The sequence below is a fragment of the Oncorhynchus kisutch genome, linkage group LG6 (genome assembly GCF_002021735.2).
Source record: "Oncorhynchus kisutch isolate 150728-3 linkage group LG6, Okis_V2, whole genome shotgun sequence".
Lineage (NCBI taxonomy): Eukaryota > Metazoa > Chordata > Actinopteri > Salmoniformes > Salmonidae > Oncorhynchus > Oncorhynchus kisutch.
Window position 1 is genome coordinate 13,827,403 of NC_034179.2, and position 17,300 is coordinate 13,844,702.

Genomic DNA, 17,300 nt, shown 5'->3' on the forward strand with positions numbered 1-17,300 from the left:
AGTGGTGACGTAGAGGAGGAGTGGAGTGGTGACGTAGAGGAGGAGTGGAGTGGTGATGTAGAGGAGGAGTGGAGTGGTGGCGTAGAGGAGGAGTGGTGGCGTAGAGGAGGAGTGGTGGCGTAGAGGAGGAGTGGAGTGGTGGCGTAGAGGAGGAGTGGCGTGGTGGCGTAGAGGAGGAGTGGCGGCGTAGAGGTGGTGTAGAGGAGTGGAGGCGTAGAGGTGGTGTAGAGGAGGAGTGGAGGCGTAGAGGAGGAGTGGAGTGGAGGCGTAGAGGAGGAGTGGAGGCGTAGAGGAGGAGTGGAGGAGGAGTGGAGGCGTAGAGGAGGAGTGGAGTGGTGGCGTAGAGGAGGAGTGGCGTGTTGGCGTAGAGGAGGAGTGGCGTGTTGGCGTAGAGGAGGAGTGGCGTGGTGGCGTAGAGGAGGAGTGGCGTGTTGGCGTAGAGGAGGAGTGGCGTGGAGGCGTAGAGGAGGAGTGGCGTGGAGGCGTAGAGGAGGAGTGGCGTGGTGGCGTAGAGGAGGAGTGGCGTGGTGGCGTAGAGGAGGAGTGGCGTGGTGGCGTAGAGGAGGAGTGGCGTGGAGGAGGAGTGGCGTGGTGGCGTAGAGGTGGCGTGGTGGTGTAGAGGAGGAGTGGAGGCGTAGAGGAGCAGTGGAGTGGAGTGGTGGCGTGGAGTGGTGTAGATGAGTGGTGGTGTAGAGGAGAGGAGGAGGAGTGGTGGTGTGGAGGAGTGGTGGTGTAGAGGAGAGGAGGAGTAGTGGTGTAGAGGAGAGGAGTAGTGGTGTAGAGGAGAGGAGAGGAGTGGTGGTGTGGAGGAGAGGAGTGGTGGTGTGGAGGAGAGGAGTGGTGGTGTAGAGGAGAGGAGAGGAGTGGTGGTGTGGAGGAGAGGAGTGGAGGAGAGGAGTGGTGGTGTGGAGGAGAGGAGTGGTGGTGTGGAGGAGAGGAGTGGTGGTGTGGAGGAGAGGAGTGGTGGTGTGGAGGAGAGGAGTGGTGGTGTGGAGGAGAGGAGTGGTGGTGGAGAGGAGAGGAGTGGGGGTGTGGAGAGGAGTGGTGGTGGAGAGGAGAGGAGTGGTGGTGTGGAGGAGAGGAGGAATGGTGGTGGAGAGGAGAGGAGTGGTGGTGTGGAGGAGGAGTGGTGGTGTGGAGGAGGAGAGGAGTGGTGGTGTGGAGGAGGAGTGGAGGAGTGGTGGTGGAGAGGGCAGTCAAATAAATTAAGACCTAAACCCTGGTTGGCACATTGCTGGTTATCATGGTTGTCAGTTAACGTGTGACTGAACCCCCTCATGCTGGACTGCAAGGGACATGAGAATGATTAGAAGTTTTGGGTGTGGGTGGTTGGGTGGGTTTGTGGGTGAGTGTGTGTGGGTGGGTGGAGCTTAGAGACCAGAGCGATTACGGGGCAACGCTGCCTGTTCTGCTCTTGTCTGCTGTCCTCCGGTGCTGATGTAGACTCCACACAGCAGAGGCAGAGTGGCCCACTGGTGTGTCACCACGGTGACGTTTTTCTCAACTCAGGCCTTGGGGTGCCGGAGTTCTCGCTCTGTCAACTAAATGACATGAATGAGTCATTTTGATTATTGGTTGGAATAGGCTATTATAATAGTATTATATACAACACAATGGAAGGTGTTGATGACTGAACTTTGACCTCTTTGTGTTTCCAGGTAGAGATTCCCCACACATCCTGAGACTATTCCTGTGACCCTGGGCTGCAGAGGGACAGGAGGACAGTGTAGCACAAGGTAATGATCACGTGACAGGGTCACTATGCTTCCCTGACTACTGTAACTAGGCTAGTAACACAGTATGCTGGATAACCCCATTGGGACCTACCGTCCGCTGGTCTTGGACAGGATCGGTGTTACATGGAGATGAACTGAATGTCCTTCACCTATTTCCAATGGGAATGGGCTTCTTGTCATGTTTTATATTCTACACTGAACAAAAATATAAACAAAACATTCAACAATTTCGCTAAGTTACAGTTCATAAGGAAATCAGTCTATTGAAATAAATTCATTAGGTCCTAATCTATGGATGTCACATGACTGGGAATACAGATATGCATCTGTTGGTCACAGATACCTTTTAAAAAACGGTAGGGGCCTGGTTCCACCGTTTACCTCATGCAGCGTGACACATCTCCTTCACATAGAGTTGATCAGGCTGTTGATTATGTCCTGGGGCTGTGCATTACCATGCTTAAACATGAGGTGATGGCGGTGGATTAAATTGTGTTCATTGTCAGTAGTTTATGCCTGTCCATCCCATAACCCCACTGTTCACAACGTTGACATCAGCCAACCGCTCGCCCACACGATGGGACGCATCCACAAAGAGCACCAGTGGGGAGCACCAGTGGAGAGCACCAGTGGAGAGCACCAGTGGGGAGCAGTAGTGAGGAGCACCAGTGGGGAGCACTAGTGGAGAGCGCCAGTGGGGAGCGCCAGTGGGGAGCGCCAGTGGGGAGCACCAGTGGGGAGCACCAGTGGGGAGCACCAGTGGGGAGCACCAGTGGAGAGCACCAGTGGAGAGCACCAGTGTGCCATCGAAGGTGATAATTTGTCCACTGAAGTCAGTTACGACGCCGAACTGCAGTCAGGTCAAGACCCTGGTGAGGATGACGAGCACACAGATGAGCTTCCCTGAGACAGTTTCTGACAGCTGGTGCTGAAATGATTCAGTTGTGCAAACCCACAGTTTCATCAGCTGGTCTCAGACGATCCCGCAGGTGAAGAAGCCGGATGTGGAGGTCCTGGGCTGGCATGGTTACATGTGGTCTGTGGTTGTGACGTCTGTTAGATGTATTGCCATATTCTTTAAAATGACATTGGAGGCATCTTTTGGTACAGAAATTAACATTCCATTTTCTGGCAACAGCTCTGGTGGACAATCTTGCAGACAGCATACCAATTGCACGCTCCCTCAAAACTTGAGACATCTGTGGCAATGTGTTATGTGACAAAACTGAACATTTTAGAGTGGCCTTTTAGTGTCCCCAGCACAAGTTGCACCTGTGTAATGATCATGCTATTTATTCAGCTTCTTTATATGCCACACCTGTCAGGTGGATGGATTATCTTGGCAAAGGAGAAATGCTCACTAACAGGGATGTAAACTAATTTGTGCAAAACATTTTGAGAGAAGGCAGACCGGGAGACCGTAAGGAGGGGTGAGGGAAACCAGGAGGGAGTCCCCTCAGTGAGGTGCATAATGCTGGGGGCTGGGAACACCGAGTGTCTCTCTGTGAGTCATGCGGAAAACAAGCAGCACCCCGGTGTGTGTGTGTGTATATGTGAGCTGTCATGTTCTACCTCTGACTCAGCAGCAAGGCCACTGACCTTTCTGACCCCACCAGTCACACACATTCAAGTCACACACACACCCACATTCAAGTCACATATACACACACCCACATTCAAATCACACCCACACCCACATTCAAGTCACACACACACCCACATTCAAGTCACACACACACCCACATTCAAGTCACACACACACCCACATTCAAGTCACACACACACCCACATTCAAGTCACACACACACCCACATTCAAGTCACCCACACACCCACATTCAAGTCACATATACACACACATTCAAGTCACACACACACCCACATTCAAGTCACACACACACCCACATTCAAGTCACACACACACACACCCACATTCAAGTCACACCCACACCCACATTCAAGTCACACACACACCCACATTCAAGTCACACACACACCCACATTCAAGTCACACACACACCCACATTCAAGTCACACACACACACCCACATTCAAGTCACATATACATACACACACACCCACATTCAAGTCACATACAGTGCCTTGCGAAAGTATTCGGCCCCCTTGAACTTTGCGACCTTTTGCCACATTTCAGGCTTCAAACATAAAGATATAAAACTGTATTTTTTTGTGAAGATTCAACAACAAGTGGGACACAGTCATGAAGTGGAACAACATTTATTGGATATTTCAAACTTTTTTAACAAATCAAAAACTGAAAAATTGGGTGTGCAAAATTATTCAGCCCCTTTACTTTCAGTGCAGCAAACTCTCTCCAGAAGTTCAGTGAGGATCTCTGAATGATCCAATGTTGACCTAAATGACTAATGATGATAAATACAATCCACCTTTGTGTAATCAAGTCTCCGTATAAATGCACCTGCACTGTGATCTCAGAGGTCCATTAGTCTCAGAGGTCCATTAAAAGCGCAGAGAGCATCATGAAGAACAAGGAACACCAGGCAGGTCCGAGATACTGTTGTGAAGAAGTTTAAAGCCGGATTTGGATACAAAAAGATTTCCCAAGCTTTAAACATCCCAAGGAGCACTGTGCAAGCGATAATATTGAAATGGAAGGAGTATCAGACCACTGCAAATCTACCAAGACCTGGCCGTCCCTCTAAACTTTCAGCTCATACAAGGAGAAGACTGATCAGAGATGCAGCCAAGAGGCCCATGATCACTCTGGATGAACTGCAGAGATCTAGAGCTGAGGTGGGAGACTCTGTCCATAGGACAACAATCAGTCGTATATTGCACAAATCTGGCCTTTATGGAAGAGTGGCAAGAAAGCCATTTCTTAAAGATATCCATAAAAAGTGTTGTTTAAAGTTTGCCACAAGCCACCTGGGAGACACACCAAACATATGGAAGAAGGTGCTCTGGTCAGATGAAACCAAAATTGAACTTTTTGGCAACAATGCAAAACGTTATGTTTGGCGTAAAAGCAACACAGCCCATCACCCTGAACACACCATCCCCACTGTCAAACATGGTGGTGGCAGCATCATGGTTTGGGCCTGCTTTTCTTCAGCAGGGACAGGGAAGATGGTTAAAATTGATGGGAAGATGGATGGAGCCAAATACAGGACCATTCTGGAAGAAAACCTGATGGAGTCTGCAAAAGACCTGAGACTGGGACGGAGATTTGTCTTCCAACAAGACAATGATCCAAAACATAAAGCAAAATCTACAATGGAATGGTTCAAAAATAAACATATCCAGGTGTTAGAATGGCCAAGTCAAAGTCCAGACCTGAATCCAATCGAGAATCTGTGGAAAGAACTGAAAACTGCTGTTCACAAATGCTCTCCATCCAACCTCACTGAGCTCGAGCTGTTTTGCAAGGAGGAATGGGAAAAAATGTCAGTCTCTCGATGTGCAAAACTGATAGACATACCCCAAGCGACTTACAGCTGTAATCGCAGCAAAAGGTGGCGCTACAAAGTATTAACTTAAGGTGGCTGAATAATTTTGCACGCCCAATTTTTCTGTTTTTGAGTTGTAAAAGAAGTTTGAAATATCCAATAAATGTCGTTCCACTTCATGATTGTGTCCCACTTGTTGTTGATTCTTCACAAAAAAATACAGTTTTATATCTTTATGTTTGAAGCCTCAAATGTGGCAAAAGGTCGCAAAGTTCAAGGGGGCCGAATACTTTCGCAAGGCACTGTATACACACACACACCCACATTCAAGTCACATACACACACACTGAGTGGATCAAACGTGTGTATATGTGTGGTCCTTAATTGACCATATTAGATAGCCTATTTTACTCTACAAGAAAATTAGCCTACCAATTTAGCCCTAACATAACACACACCCATTTTTCATTGGTTTGTTATTTAGGAGATCCTCTTATCCAGAGCAGTTTACAGCAGTGAGAGCATACATTTTCATTTGTACTTGTCCCCTGTGGGCATTGAACCCACAACCCTGGCATTGCAAGTGCTATGCTCTACCAACTGAGCCACACGGGGCCCATTAGTCACGTTCATGAGAAGTAGCCCACAATGCATTATGTTTTAACATAGCCTTCTATCGTCTCCCAATAAGGATGCAGTTTCGAAATTAAATGATGCACCGGTCTGTGACATGTTTATGCTTTTCAGGAACAAATGAGTTTTGTTCTCCATCGTTAGTGTTTACCAAGCAGTGTGTCAGTCAGTCAGAGCACCAGCCTTTGAGTGTGTGTGTGTCTGCAGATAACCTAGCAGTTAAGGCATTGTGACAGTAACCGAAGGTCGCTGGTTTGAATCCCCCCACCAAAATCTGTCTGTGCCCTTGAGCAAGCTGTTTAACCCTAATTGCGCCTGTAAGTCACTCTGTATCAGAATGTCTGCTAAAATGTGTAAATGTTTATGTCTTGTACAGCAGCCAAAGAAAAGTTTGAAGACCTGAGTGTGGGAGGTAATAATGTGCAACTAAGTATTACACTTTGATAAGATAACAGCATGGGATCCATTTTGGATATCTCACCTCAAATGACACCCCAATCACACTATGTAGGGAGATTTTGACCAGACCCCATAGGGCCCTGGTCAATAGACCCCATAGGGCCCTGGTCAATAGACCCCATAGGGCCCTGGTCAATAGATCCCATAGGGCACTGGTCAATAGACCCCATAGGGCCCTGGTCAATAGACCCCATAGGGCCCTGGTCAATAGATCCCATAGGGCCCTGGTCAATAGATCCCATAGGGCCCTGGTCAATAGATCCCATAGGGCCCTGGTCAATAGACCCCATAGGGCCCTGGTCAATAGGGCCCTGGTCAGTAGACCCCATAGGGCCCTGGTCAGTAGACCCCATAGGGCCCTGGTCAATAGACCCCATAGGGCCCTGGTCAATAGACCCCATAGGGCCCTGGTTAATAGACCCCATAGGGCCCTGGTCAGTAGACCCCATAGGGCCCTGGTCAATAGACCCCATAGGGCCCTGGTCAATAGACCCCATAGTGTTGCTGCACAGCTATTTTCAGGTCTTTCCAGAGCTGGATTTATTTATTTAATCCCTTTTAGAATCCCTTTTAATCCATTTTAGAATAAGGCTGTAATGTAACAAAATGTGGTTCAAGTCAAGGGGTCTGAATACTTTCCGAAGGCACTGTATATAGTGAACGATAGAATTCAGTTTGAGTCGTCAGGCAACTGAACAGGTGCTGCTCATGATTTAAGGCCATCTTCTGGCAAAAGGTAGAGCTGAAGCACAGAGAATGGTCCTGCTGGGTTCAAATAGTATTTGTTCTCTTTCAAATACTTTGAACGTTTGCTTGAGCCTGCCTCGAGATGGAGTGCCACATGGGCAGGGTTTGCGCTTTTGGGACTATTCCATTGTTTCCTTTGTGCCAGAGCCAATCAAGCACAGCTAAAGTATTTAAAGGAAAATAAATAGGGCCTGGTATTTGAACCTTGGTCTCCCTCAGCCAGGACAGAGCTGAAGCAGAGGGAAGATAGACCAGACTCTGTCTAGCTCTCTGTCTCCGTCTAGCTCTCTCTGTCTCTGTCTAGCTCTCTCTCTCTTTGTCTCTGTCTAGCTCGCTTTGTCTCTGTCTAGCTCTCTGTCTCTGTCTAGCTCTCTCTGTCTCTGTCTAGCTCTCTCTGTCTCTGTCTAGCTCTCTCTGTCTCTGTCTAGCTCGCTTTGTCTCTGTCTAGCTCTCTGTCTCCGTCTAGCTCTCTCTGTCTCCGTCTAGCTCTCTCTCTCTCTGTCTCTGTCTAGCTTGCTTTGTCTCTGTATAGCTCTCTGTCTCCGTCTAGCTCTCTCCGTCTAGCTCTCTCTGTCTAGCTCTCTCTGTCTAGCTCTCTCTGTCTCTGTCTAGCTTGCTTTGTCTCTGTATAGCTCTCTGTCTCTGTCTAGCTCTCTCTGTCTCTGTCTAGCTCTCTCTGTCACTGTCTAGCTCTCTTTGTCTCTGTCTAGCTCTCTGTCTCTGTCTAGCTTGCTTTGTCTCCGTCTAGCTCTCTCTGTCTCCGTCTAGCTCTCTCTGTCTCTGTCTAGCTCTCTCTGTCTAGCTCTCTCTGTCTAGCTCTCTCTGTCTAGCTCTCTCTGTCTAGCTCTCTCTGTCTAGCTCTCTCCGTCTAGCTTTCTCCGTCTAGCTCTCTCTGCCTCTGTCTAGCTCTCTCTGCCTCTGTCTAGCTCTCTTTGTCTCTGTATAGCTCTCTTTGTCTCTGTCTAAGCTCTCTTTGTCTCTGTCTAGCTCTCTCTGTCTCCGTCTAGCTCTCTCTGTCTAGCTCTCTCCGTCTAGCTTTCTCCGTCTAGCTCTCTCTGCCTCTGTCTAGCTCTCTCTGCCTCTGTCTAGCTCTCTTTGTCTCTGTATAGCTCTCTTTGTCTCTGTCTAAGCTCTCTTTGTCTCTGTCTAAGCTCTCTTTGTCTCTGTCTAGCTCTCTTTGTCTCCGTCTAGCTCTCTCTGTCTAGCTCTCTCTGTCTCTGTCTAGCTCTCTCTGTCTCTGTCTAGCTCTCTCTGTCTCTGTCTAGCTCGCTTTGTCTCTGTCTAGCTCTCTGTCTCCGTCTAGCTCTCTCTGTCTCCGTCTAGCTCTCTCTCTCTCTGTCTCTGTCTAGCTTGCTTTGTCTCTGTATAGCTCTCTGTCTCCGTCTAGCTCTCTCTGTCTAGCTCTCTCTGTCTCCGTCTAGCTCTCTCTGTCTCCGTCTAGCTCTCTCTCTCTCTGTCTCTGTCTAGCTTGCTTTGTCTCTGTATAGCTCTCTGTCTCTGTCTAGCTCTCTCTGTCTCTGTCTAGCTTGCTTTGTCTCTGTCTAACTCTCTGTCTCCGTCTAGCTCTCTCTGTCTCTGTCTAGCTCTCTCTGTCTCTGTCTAGCTCTCTCTGTCTCTGTCTAGCTCTCTCTGTCTCTGTCTAGCTCTCTTTGTCTCTGTCTAGCTCTCTTTGTCTCTGTCTAGCTCTCTTTGTCTCTGTCTAGCTCTCTTTGTCTCTGTCTAGCTCTCTTTGTCTCTGTCTAGCTCTCTTTGTCTCTGTCTAGCTCTCTTTGTCTCTGTCTAGCTCTCTTTGTCTCTGTCTAAGCTCTCTTTGTCTCTGTCTAAGCTCTCTTTGTCTCTGTCTAGCTCTCTCTGTCTAGCTCTCTTTGTCTCTGTCTAAGCTCTCTTTGTCTCTGTCTAAGCTCTCTTTGTCTCTGTCTAAGCTCTCTTTGTCTCTGTCTAAGCTCTCTTTGTCTCTGTCTAAGCTCTCTTTGTCTCTGTCTAAGCTCTCTTTGTCTCTGTCTAAGCTCTCTTTGTCTCTGTCTAAGCTCTCTTTGTCTCTGTCTAAGCTCTCTTTGTCTCTGTCTAAGCTCTCTTTGTCTCTGTCTAAGCTCTCTTTGTCTCTGTCTAAGCTCTTTCTCTAGCTCTGTCTGTCTTGCTCTTTCTGCCTCTGTATAGCTCTCTCTTTCTCTGTATAGCTCTGCGTATCTCTGTTTAGCTGTCTTTGTCTCTAGCTGTCTTTGTCTATCTCTGTTTAGCTGTCTTTGTCTATCTCTGTTTAGCTGTCTTTGTCTATCTCTGTTTAGCTGTCTTTGTCTCTAGATGTCTTTGTCTCTCTCTGTCTAGCTGTCTTTGTCTGTCTCTATCTAGCTGCTCCTGATGTGTTGCAGATGTGGCAGCAGTGTTTGTGTGGCAGCCAGGGTTTTCATCCTAACACGGCTGTGATTTATAGACCAGGACACAGAGCAATGCTTTCAACCATCGGGACAACGTAAACAACAGTGTGGTGTGTGTAGACCGGGGTGTGCTGGCCTGCTTGGTTGGTTAGTCTGTGTCTGACCTGAGGTTTGGCTCCCTACCTCAGAGTTGGCTGGCTGGATTCTTGCTCCTTGGTCAGCTCTGTTACCCAGGCTCGCTTTCATCTGGCCACTGTGTCAGCCACAGACTGAATTCTATTAGTTAGTTACAGACTGAACTCTATTAGTTAGTTACAGACTGAACTCTATTAGTTAGTTACAGACTGAACTCTATTAGTTAGTTACAGACTGAACTCTATTAGTTAGTTACAGACTGAACTCTATTAGTTAGTTACAGACTGAGCTCTATTAGTTAGTTACAGACTGAGCTCTATTAGTTAGTTACAGACTGAGCTCTATTAGTTAGTTACAGACTGAGCTCTATTAGTTAGTTACAGACTGAGCTCTATTAGTTAGTTACAGACTGAGCTCTATTAGTTAGTTACAGACTGAACTCTATTAGTTAGTTACAGACTGAACTCTATTAGTTAGTTACAGACTGAACTCTATTAGTTAGTTACAGACTGAACTCTATTAGTTAGTTACAGACTGAGCTCTATTAGTTAGTTACAGACTGAGCTCTATTAGTTAGTTACAGACTGAACTCTATTAGTTAGTTACAGACTGAACTCTATTAGTTAGTTACAGACTGAACTCTATTAGTTAGTTACAGACTGAACTCTATTAGTTAGTTACAGACTGAACTCTATTAGTTAGTTACAGACTGAACTCTATTAGTTAGTTACAGACTGAACTCTATTAGTTAGTTACAGACTGAGCTCTATTTGTTAGTTACAGACTGAACTCTATTAGTTAGTTACAGACTGAACTCTATTAGTTAGTTACAGACTGAACTCTATTAGTTAGTTACAGACTGAGCTCTATTAGTTAGTTACAGACTGAACTCTATTAGTTAGTTACAGACTGAACTCTATTAGTTAGTTACAGACTGAGCTCTATTAGTTAGTTACAGACTGATCTCTATTAGTTAGTTACAGACTGAGCTCTATTAGTTAGTTACAGACTGAGCTCTATTAGTTAGTTACAGACTGAGCTCTATTAGTTAGTTACAGACTGAACTCTATTAGTTAGTTACAGACTGAGCTCTATTAGTTAGTTACAGACTGAGCTCTATTAGTTAGTTACAGACTGAGCTCTATTAGTTAGTTACAGACTGAGCTCTATTAGTTAGTTACAGACTGAACTCTATTAGTTAGTTACAGACTGAGCTCTATTAGTTAGTTACAGACTGAGCTCTATTAGTTAGTTACAGACTGAACTCTATTAGTTAGTTACAGACTGAGCTCTATTAGTTAGTTACAGACTGAGCTCTATTTGTTAGTTACAGACTGAGCTCTATTAGTTAGTTACAGACTGAACTCTATTAGTTAGTTACAGACTGAACTCTATTAGTTAGTTACAGACTGAACTCTATTAGTTAGTTACAGACTGAGCTCTATTAGTTAGTTACAGACTGAACTCTATTAGTTAGTTACAGACTGAACTCTATTTGTTAGTTACAGACTGAACTCTATTTGTTAGTTACAGACTGAGCTCTATTAGTTAGTTACAGACTGAACTCTATTAGTTAGTTACAGACTGAACTCTATTAGTTAGTTACAGACTGAACTCTATTTGTTAGTTACAGACTGAGCTCTATTAGTTAGTTACAGACTGAACTCTATTAGTTAGTTACAGACTGAACTCTATTAGTTAGTTACAGACTGAGCTCTATTTGTTAGTTACAGACTGAACTCTATTAGTTAGTTACAGACTGAACTCTATTAGTTAGTTACAGACTGAGCTCTATTAGTTAGTTACAGACTGAACTCTATTAGTTAGTTACAGACTGAACTCTATTTGTTAGTTACAGACTGAACTCTATTTGTTAGTTACAGACTGAGCTCTATTAGTTAGTTACAGACTGAACTCTATTAGTTAGTTACAGACTGAACTCTATTAGTTAGTTACAGACTGAACTCTATTAGTTAGTTACAGACTGAACTCTATTTGTTAGTTACAGACTGAGCTCTATTAGTTAGTTACAGACTGAACTCTATTAGTTAGTTACAGACTGAACTCTATTAGTTAGTTACAGACTGAGCTCTATTTGTTAGTTACAGACTGAACTCTATTAGTTAGTTACAGACTGAGCTCTATTAGTTAGTTACAGACTGAGCTCTATTTGTTAGTTACAGACTGAACTCTATTAGTTAGTTACAGACTGAACTCTATTAGTTAGTTACAGACTGAACTCTATTAGTTAGTTACAGACTGAACTCTATTAGTTAGTTACAGACTGAACTCTATTAGTTAGTTACAGATATGTTTGATAAATATTACACAGTAGTGCTGTGGTCCAGTAGCTCTGCCTCAGTTTGCTGGTTCCCTTTGGTGTCTGTTATATTTATTGATGATTATGTTTTGATCACCAACAATCAACATCTGTGCTCCTTGTGCTTAAGTACAACTTGGAGTGCGCTGTTGAACATTGTGTGTGTGTGTGTGTGTGTGTGTGTGTGTGTGTGTGTGTGTCTAATTGATTGCTCATGGTGTTTTGGGAATGACTAAAAACTTGCACCACCTTCCTTTACCAGCACATAACTTCCCAGTCTTTTCTTGTCATGATCAGTTGGTTTTCTGGCAGCTTGCTACCGTTTTGGCGTTCAACTCTGAGTTGAGTTTCCGCTCATTCCTTTGAGCCGTCTGTCTGCCTCTCTCTCTCTTTCTCTCTCGCCTCATGATGAAGCAATGACTTTGGCAGTGGGTTGTTTCTGCCTCTTCCTGTCAGTCTCTCTTCCCGTCAGTCTCTCTTCCCGTCAGTCTCTCTTCCTGTCAGTCTCTCTTCCTGTCAGTCTCTCTTCCCGTCAGTCTCTCTTTTCGTCAGTCTCTCTTTTTGTCAGTCTCTCTTTTCGTCAGTCTCTCTTTTCGTCAGTCTCTTCCTGTCAGTCTCTCTTCCCGTCAGTCTCTCTTCCCGTCAGTATCTCTTCCCGTCAGTATCTTTTCATCAGTCTCTCTTTTCGTCAGTCTCTCTTTTCATCAGTCTCTCTTTTCGTCAGTCTCTCTTTTCGTCAGTCTCTCTTTTCGTCAGTCTCTCACCCTCCAGGTAGCAGCACCCTATTCCCTGCAAAGTGCACTATTTTAACCAGATCCCTATGGGCCCTAGTGCACTTAATAGTGAATAGGGTGCCATTTTTGAGAGGCCTTGCTGTATGGGTTAATGTTGATATTATTCAGATATTCATGGATTGAAACATCAGAGCTCAGCTCCCTCTTACAGCTCCACAATATCCCATAATTGTCACGGCAGATTTCTTCCTCTGAAGAGGTGTAGCAAGGATCGGATCAATATGCAGCGTGGTAGGTGTCCATGGTTTTTAATAAGAGAAACTGAACATGAACACATATAAAAAATAATAAAGTGAACGAAACAGTCCCGTGTGGCACAAACACTGACACAGGAAACAATCACCCACAAAATACCCAAAGAATATGGCTGCCCAAATATGGTTCCCAATCAGAGACAACGATAGACAGCTGCCTCTAATTGAGAACCAATCTAGGCAACCATAGACATACAATTACCTAGAAAGGAAACAGCTCTATAAACTTACAAAAACCCCTAGACAAGACAAAACACATAAATCCCCCATGTCACACCCTGACCTAACCAAAATAATAAAGAAAACAAAGACAACTAAGGCCAGGGTGTGACAGTAATACCTAACGTGACCTGTGTGTGTGGACATTAACATTGCATTGAAAGCACAATCACTAGCCTTATCTCAGACTCCGATCGTTAAGCTTGCTTTGTCACAGTTTTCCACCGACTCAATTTAAAATATTAATTGGTCAGTTTGAATGGAGCCTAGGTCAATTATCTACTTGTAAGACGATACTCTTCCAGTCTCTATCCTCTCGTCCTTTTTTCCGATGGATCGGGTGTCCGTCCATAGGTTGCTAGTTGCTTTGCCATATGTGTCCTGTATGTTGCTCCTTTGTGACCCCTCAGCTGTCACGGAGAAGGACTATTCATGCTTGAAGACTTTGTCTCCTCCCAGCTGGCTTTATTAAGGTAATACAACCTGTATTCTACAGCTCCCTGGAGCAGATTGTTACACCCTAGGTGGTTCACTACATTTTCCTACAGCGAACACACGTGTAGCTGTTCTGTTTAGAACACAGCCTTTACACAATTACTGTTGTTGTTTAGGCAATCCAAAAAAAACAATCCATTATAAATTGCATTCTGGGTCAGGTGGGCATGATTTAAAAGAGAAGCAGGTGTTGGTGTGCGTAGAATGGAGTCAGGACTGCATTCAGATGCGTGGTCCGCGTCAAATCTTCTCCACAACTGGGCTGGCCAATCAGGTTTCAGACGGCATGTCCTTATATGATACCAAAGTACACTACGGGTTAGGCTTTGCTCTTGAAGAGAGAATGGAGAATACCTTCCTTGAATTTGATTATGTATTGTGTTTTTTATGTTTTATGGACTTTTGTCTTTTAAGTACATGACCAAATGAATTTGTACCTGGTGAGATGATAAAGTTGATCTTATCCGTCTATGTGAGCAGGACTGCCCCGAGAGGCCAGCAGCACCTCAATTACAGCCTAGTCGCAGCAGATACTTTTGTTACAGAAGAATTTGAGAATGTCTTCCCTCGGTCTATGACAAACAACATATCTAATACAACACTACACAAATGTTATGACGTGTGCCTTCCTTAGATATTCTATGTGACCTGACTTGTACTGCGAGGTCGGGGCGTATCAAATGCATGTTAACAACCCTCTGCTATCACAAAGCAGCACATCAGGTTCCACTAGGTTTGTGTGTGTGTGTGATGCTTCAGACAGGGAGTGGTAGGTGGTAGGAGGAGGAGTGTGTGTGTGATGCTTCAGGCAGGGAGTGGTAGGTGGTAGGAGGAGGAGAGTGTGTGATGCTTCAGACAGGGAGTGGTAGGAGGAGGAGTGTGTGTGTGATGCTTCAGGCAGGGAGTGGTAGGAGGAGGAGTGTGTGTGTGATGCTTCAGACATTGAGTGGTAGGAGGAGGAGTGTGTGTGTGATGCTTCAGGCAGGGAGTGGTAGGAGGATTGTGTGTGTGTGTGTGATGCTTCAGGCAGGGAGTGGTAGGAGTAGTGTGTGTGTGATGCTTCAGACAGGGAGTGGTAGGTGGTAGGAGGAGTTTGTGTGTGTGTGATGCTTCAGACAGGGAATGGTAGGTGGTAGGAGGAGTTTGTGTGTGTGATGCTTCAGACAGGGAGTGGTAGGTGGTAGGAGGAGTGTGTGTGATGCTTCAGACAGGGAGTGGTAGGTGGTAGGAGGAGTGTGTGTGTGTGTGATGCTTCAGACAGGGAGTGGTAGGAGGAGTGTGTGTGTGTGTGATGCTTCAGACAGGGAGTGGTAGGTGGTAGGAGGAGTGTGTGTGTGTGTGTGATGCTTCAGACAGGGAGTGGTAGGTGGTAGGAGGAGTGTGTGTGTGTGTGTGTGTGATGCTTCAGACAGGGAGTGGTAGGAGGAGTGTGTGTGTGTGATGCTTCAGACAGGGAGTGGTAGGAGGAGTGTGTGTGTGATGCTTCAGACAGGGGATGGTAGGAGGAGTGTGTGATGCTTCAGACAGGGAGTGGTACATTGTAGGAGGAGTGTGTGATGCTTCAGACAGGGAATGGTAGGTGGTAGGAGGAGTGTGTGTGTGATGCTTCAGACAGGGAATGGTACATTGTAGGAGGAGTGTGTGATGCTTCAGACAGGGAATGGTAGGTGGTAGGAGGAGTGTGTGTGTGATGCTTCAGACAGGGAATGGTAGGTGGTAGGAGTAGTATGTGTGTGATGCTTCAGACAGGGAATGGTAGGTGGTAGGAGGAGTGTGTGTGTGATGCTTCAGACAGGGAATGGTAGGTGGTAGGAGGAGTGTGTGTGTGATGCTTCAGACAGGGAATGGTAGGTGGTAGGAGGAGTGTGTGTGTGATGCTTCAGACAGGGAATGGTAGGTGGTAGGAGGAGTGTGTGTGTGATGCTTCAGACAGGGAATGGTAGGTGGTAGGAGGAGTGTGTGTGTGATGCTTCAGACAGGGAATGGTAGGTGGTAGGAGGAGTGTGTGTGTGATGCTTCAGACAGGGGATGGTAGGTGGTAGGAGGAGTGTGTGTGTGATGCTTCCGACAGGGGATGGTAGGTGGTAGGAGGAGGAGTGTTAAATGCTTGAAGTGTTAACAGATGACAGTTGTCTCCACAGCAGTCAGTGTAGCTGTTCTAGTGTTTACCCAGAGCAATCTATGACCACTGTTTTTAATACTTAGCTACTGCCCTTAGCTTACACTACACTAACACCTGCTGGACACAATCACCTTTCCCATTCATCTCTCTTCTTCACGAATATGCAGTGAGGAATATGCAGATGGGGGTATGCAGATGGGGGTATGCAGATGGGGGTATGCAGATGGGGTTATGCAGATGGTGATATGCAGATGGTGATATGCAGATGGGGCTATGCAGATGGGTATATACAGATGGGGATATATGCAGATGGGAATATGCAGATGGGCGTATGCAGATGGGGTTATGCAGATGGGTAAAGCAGATGGGGATATATAGATGGGGATATGCAGATGGGTATATGCAGATGGGGATATGCAGATGGGGGTATGCAGATGGGGATATGCAGATGGGGATATGCAGATGGGAATATGCAGTGAGGAATATGCAGTAAGGAATATGCAGAGAGACAGTGAAAGACTTTAGTCGTTGTATGACGAGCGATATAGATGTGTGGCCTGATGTTCCTCCAATATATGTGTGTCACCTCAGTGTTATGTTAATTGTGTGTGTGTGTGTGTGTGTGTGTGGTGTGTGAGAGAGAGAGTGTGTCACATCCACACTCTCTCTTAGGTCAGCTCCCTGAACGGTAGCCTGGTTAAAAATTCAGGACATTGCTGAGGCTTGCCCTCTTTCTGCAAGCACACACACACGCTTAACATAACATAATATCCTCTTCAGCCAGTTGGTATCTCTGCAGTCCTGGATTGTGACAGTGGGTGTTACTGAACCCCTGAGGAGCTGCTCTGGGAGGGAGGGAGGGAGGGATGGATGGAGGGGGAGAGAGGGAGAGACCAGAATGCCCTTCTCTTTCACAGCGGCAGGGTATATTCATCTCTCCTCATCTCTCAGAAGCCGCCCGCATCAACTGGAAAGAATGCTTGTTCTGCTGTGCGTGTTGCTATCCCTTTTGGTACATAAACACACCTTTGTCTACACTCCCCCAAGGCCCTTCTCTTAGTCATTGAGCTGAGAGATGAAGATCAGACTGGGGCTGAACCTATCTGAGTTTGAGAGTGAGAGAGAGTATACTGTAGCCATTGTTCAGTCCGTAGGATTCTACCACACTGGCACGGCAACACTGTATTGGTTTGGCTGGAAGAAACTCTATTTTTTTTCCCTGTTTGAACAAAAAATATAAGAAGCAGTGATTATTTTCTTCCAACTCTCTCAAGAAGGAGATAATCTGGTGTTAAAAGTGTTGCTGGAGGATACTATGTATCACTCCCCCTGGGTTAGCTTGGCCCAGAAAGGTTTGGGATGCGGTGCTGCTGGAGGATACAATGTATCTCTCCCCCTGGGTTAGCTCGGCCCAGAAAGGTTTGGGATGCGGTGCTGCTGGGGGATACTATGTATCACTCCCCCTGGGTTAGCTCGGCCCAGAAAGGTTTGGGATGCGGTGCTGCTGGAGGATACTATATATCACTCCCCCTGGGTTAGCTTGGCCCAGAAAGGTTTGGGATGCGGTGTTGCTGGAGGATACTA

The 17,300-nt window shown here is 46.1% G+C and overlaps 1 protein-coding gene across 17 annotated transcripts in view; it reads left to right on the forward strand.

Annotated features, from left to right (window-relative positions):
* Positions 1 to 17,300, forward strand: part of LOC109892349 (spermatid perinuclear RNA-binding protein) — a 193,992-nt gene that overhangs the window by 62,340 nt on the left and 114,352 nt on the right. For 13 of the 17 annotated variants that reach the window (XM_031826219.1, XM_031826231.1, XM_031826230.1 and 10 more), the window contains exon 2: positions 1,659 to 1,736. The exons of the other annotated variants lie outside the window; for them this stretch is intronic. The gene's annotated coding sequence lies outside the window, so the exon portion shown is untranslated. The remainder of the gene's footprint in view (positions 1 to 1,658; positions 1,737 to 17,300) is intronic. 17 annotated transcript variants of the gene reach the window in all.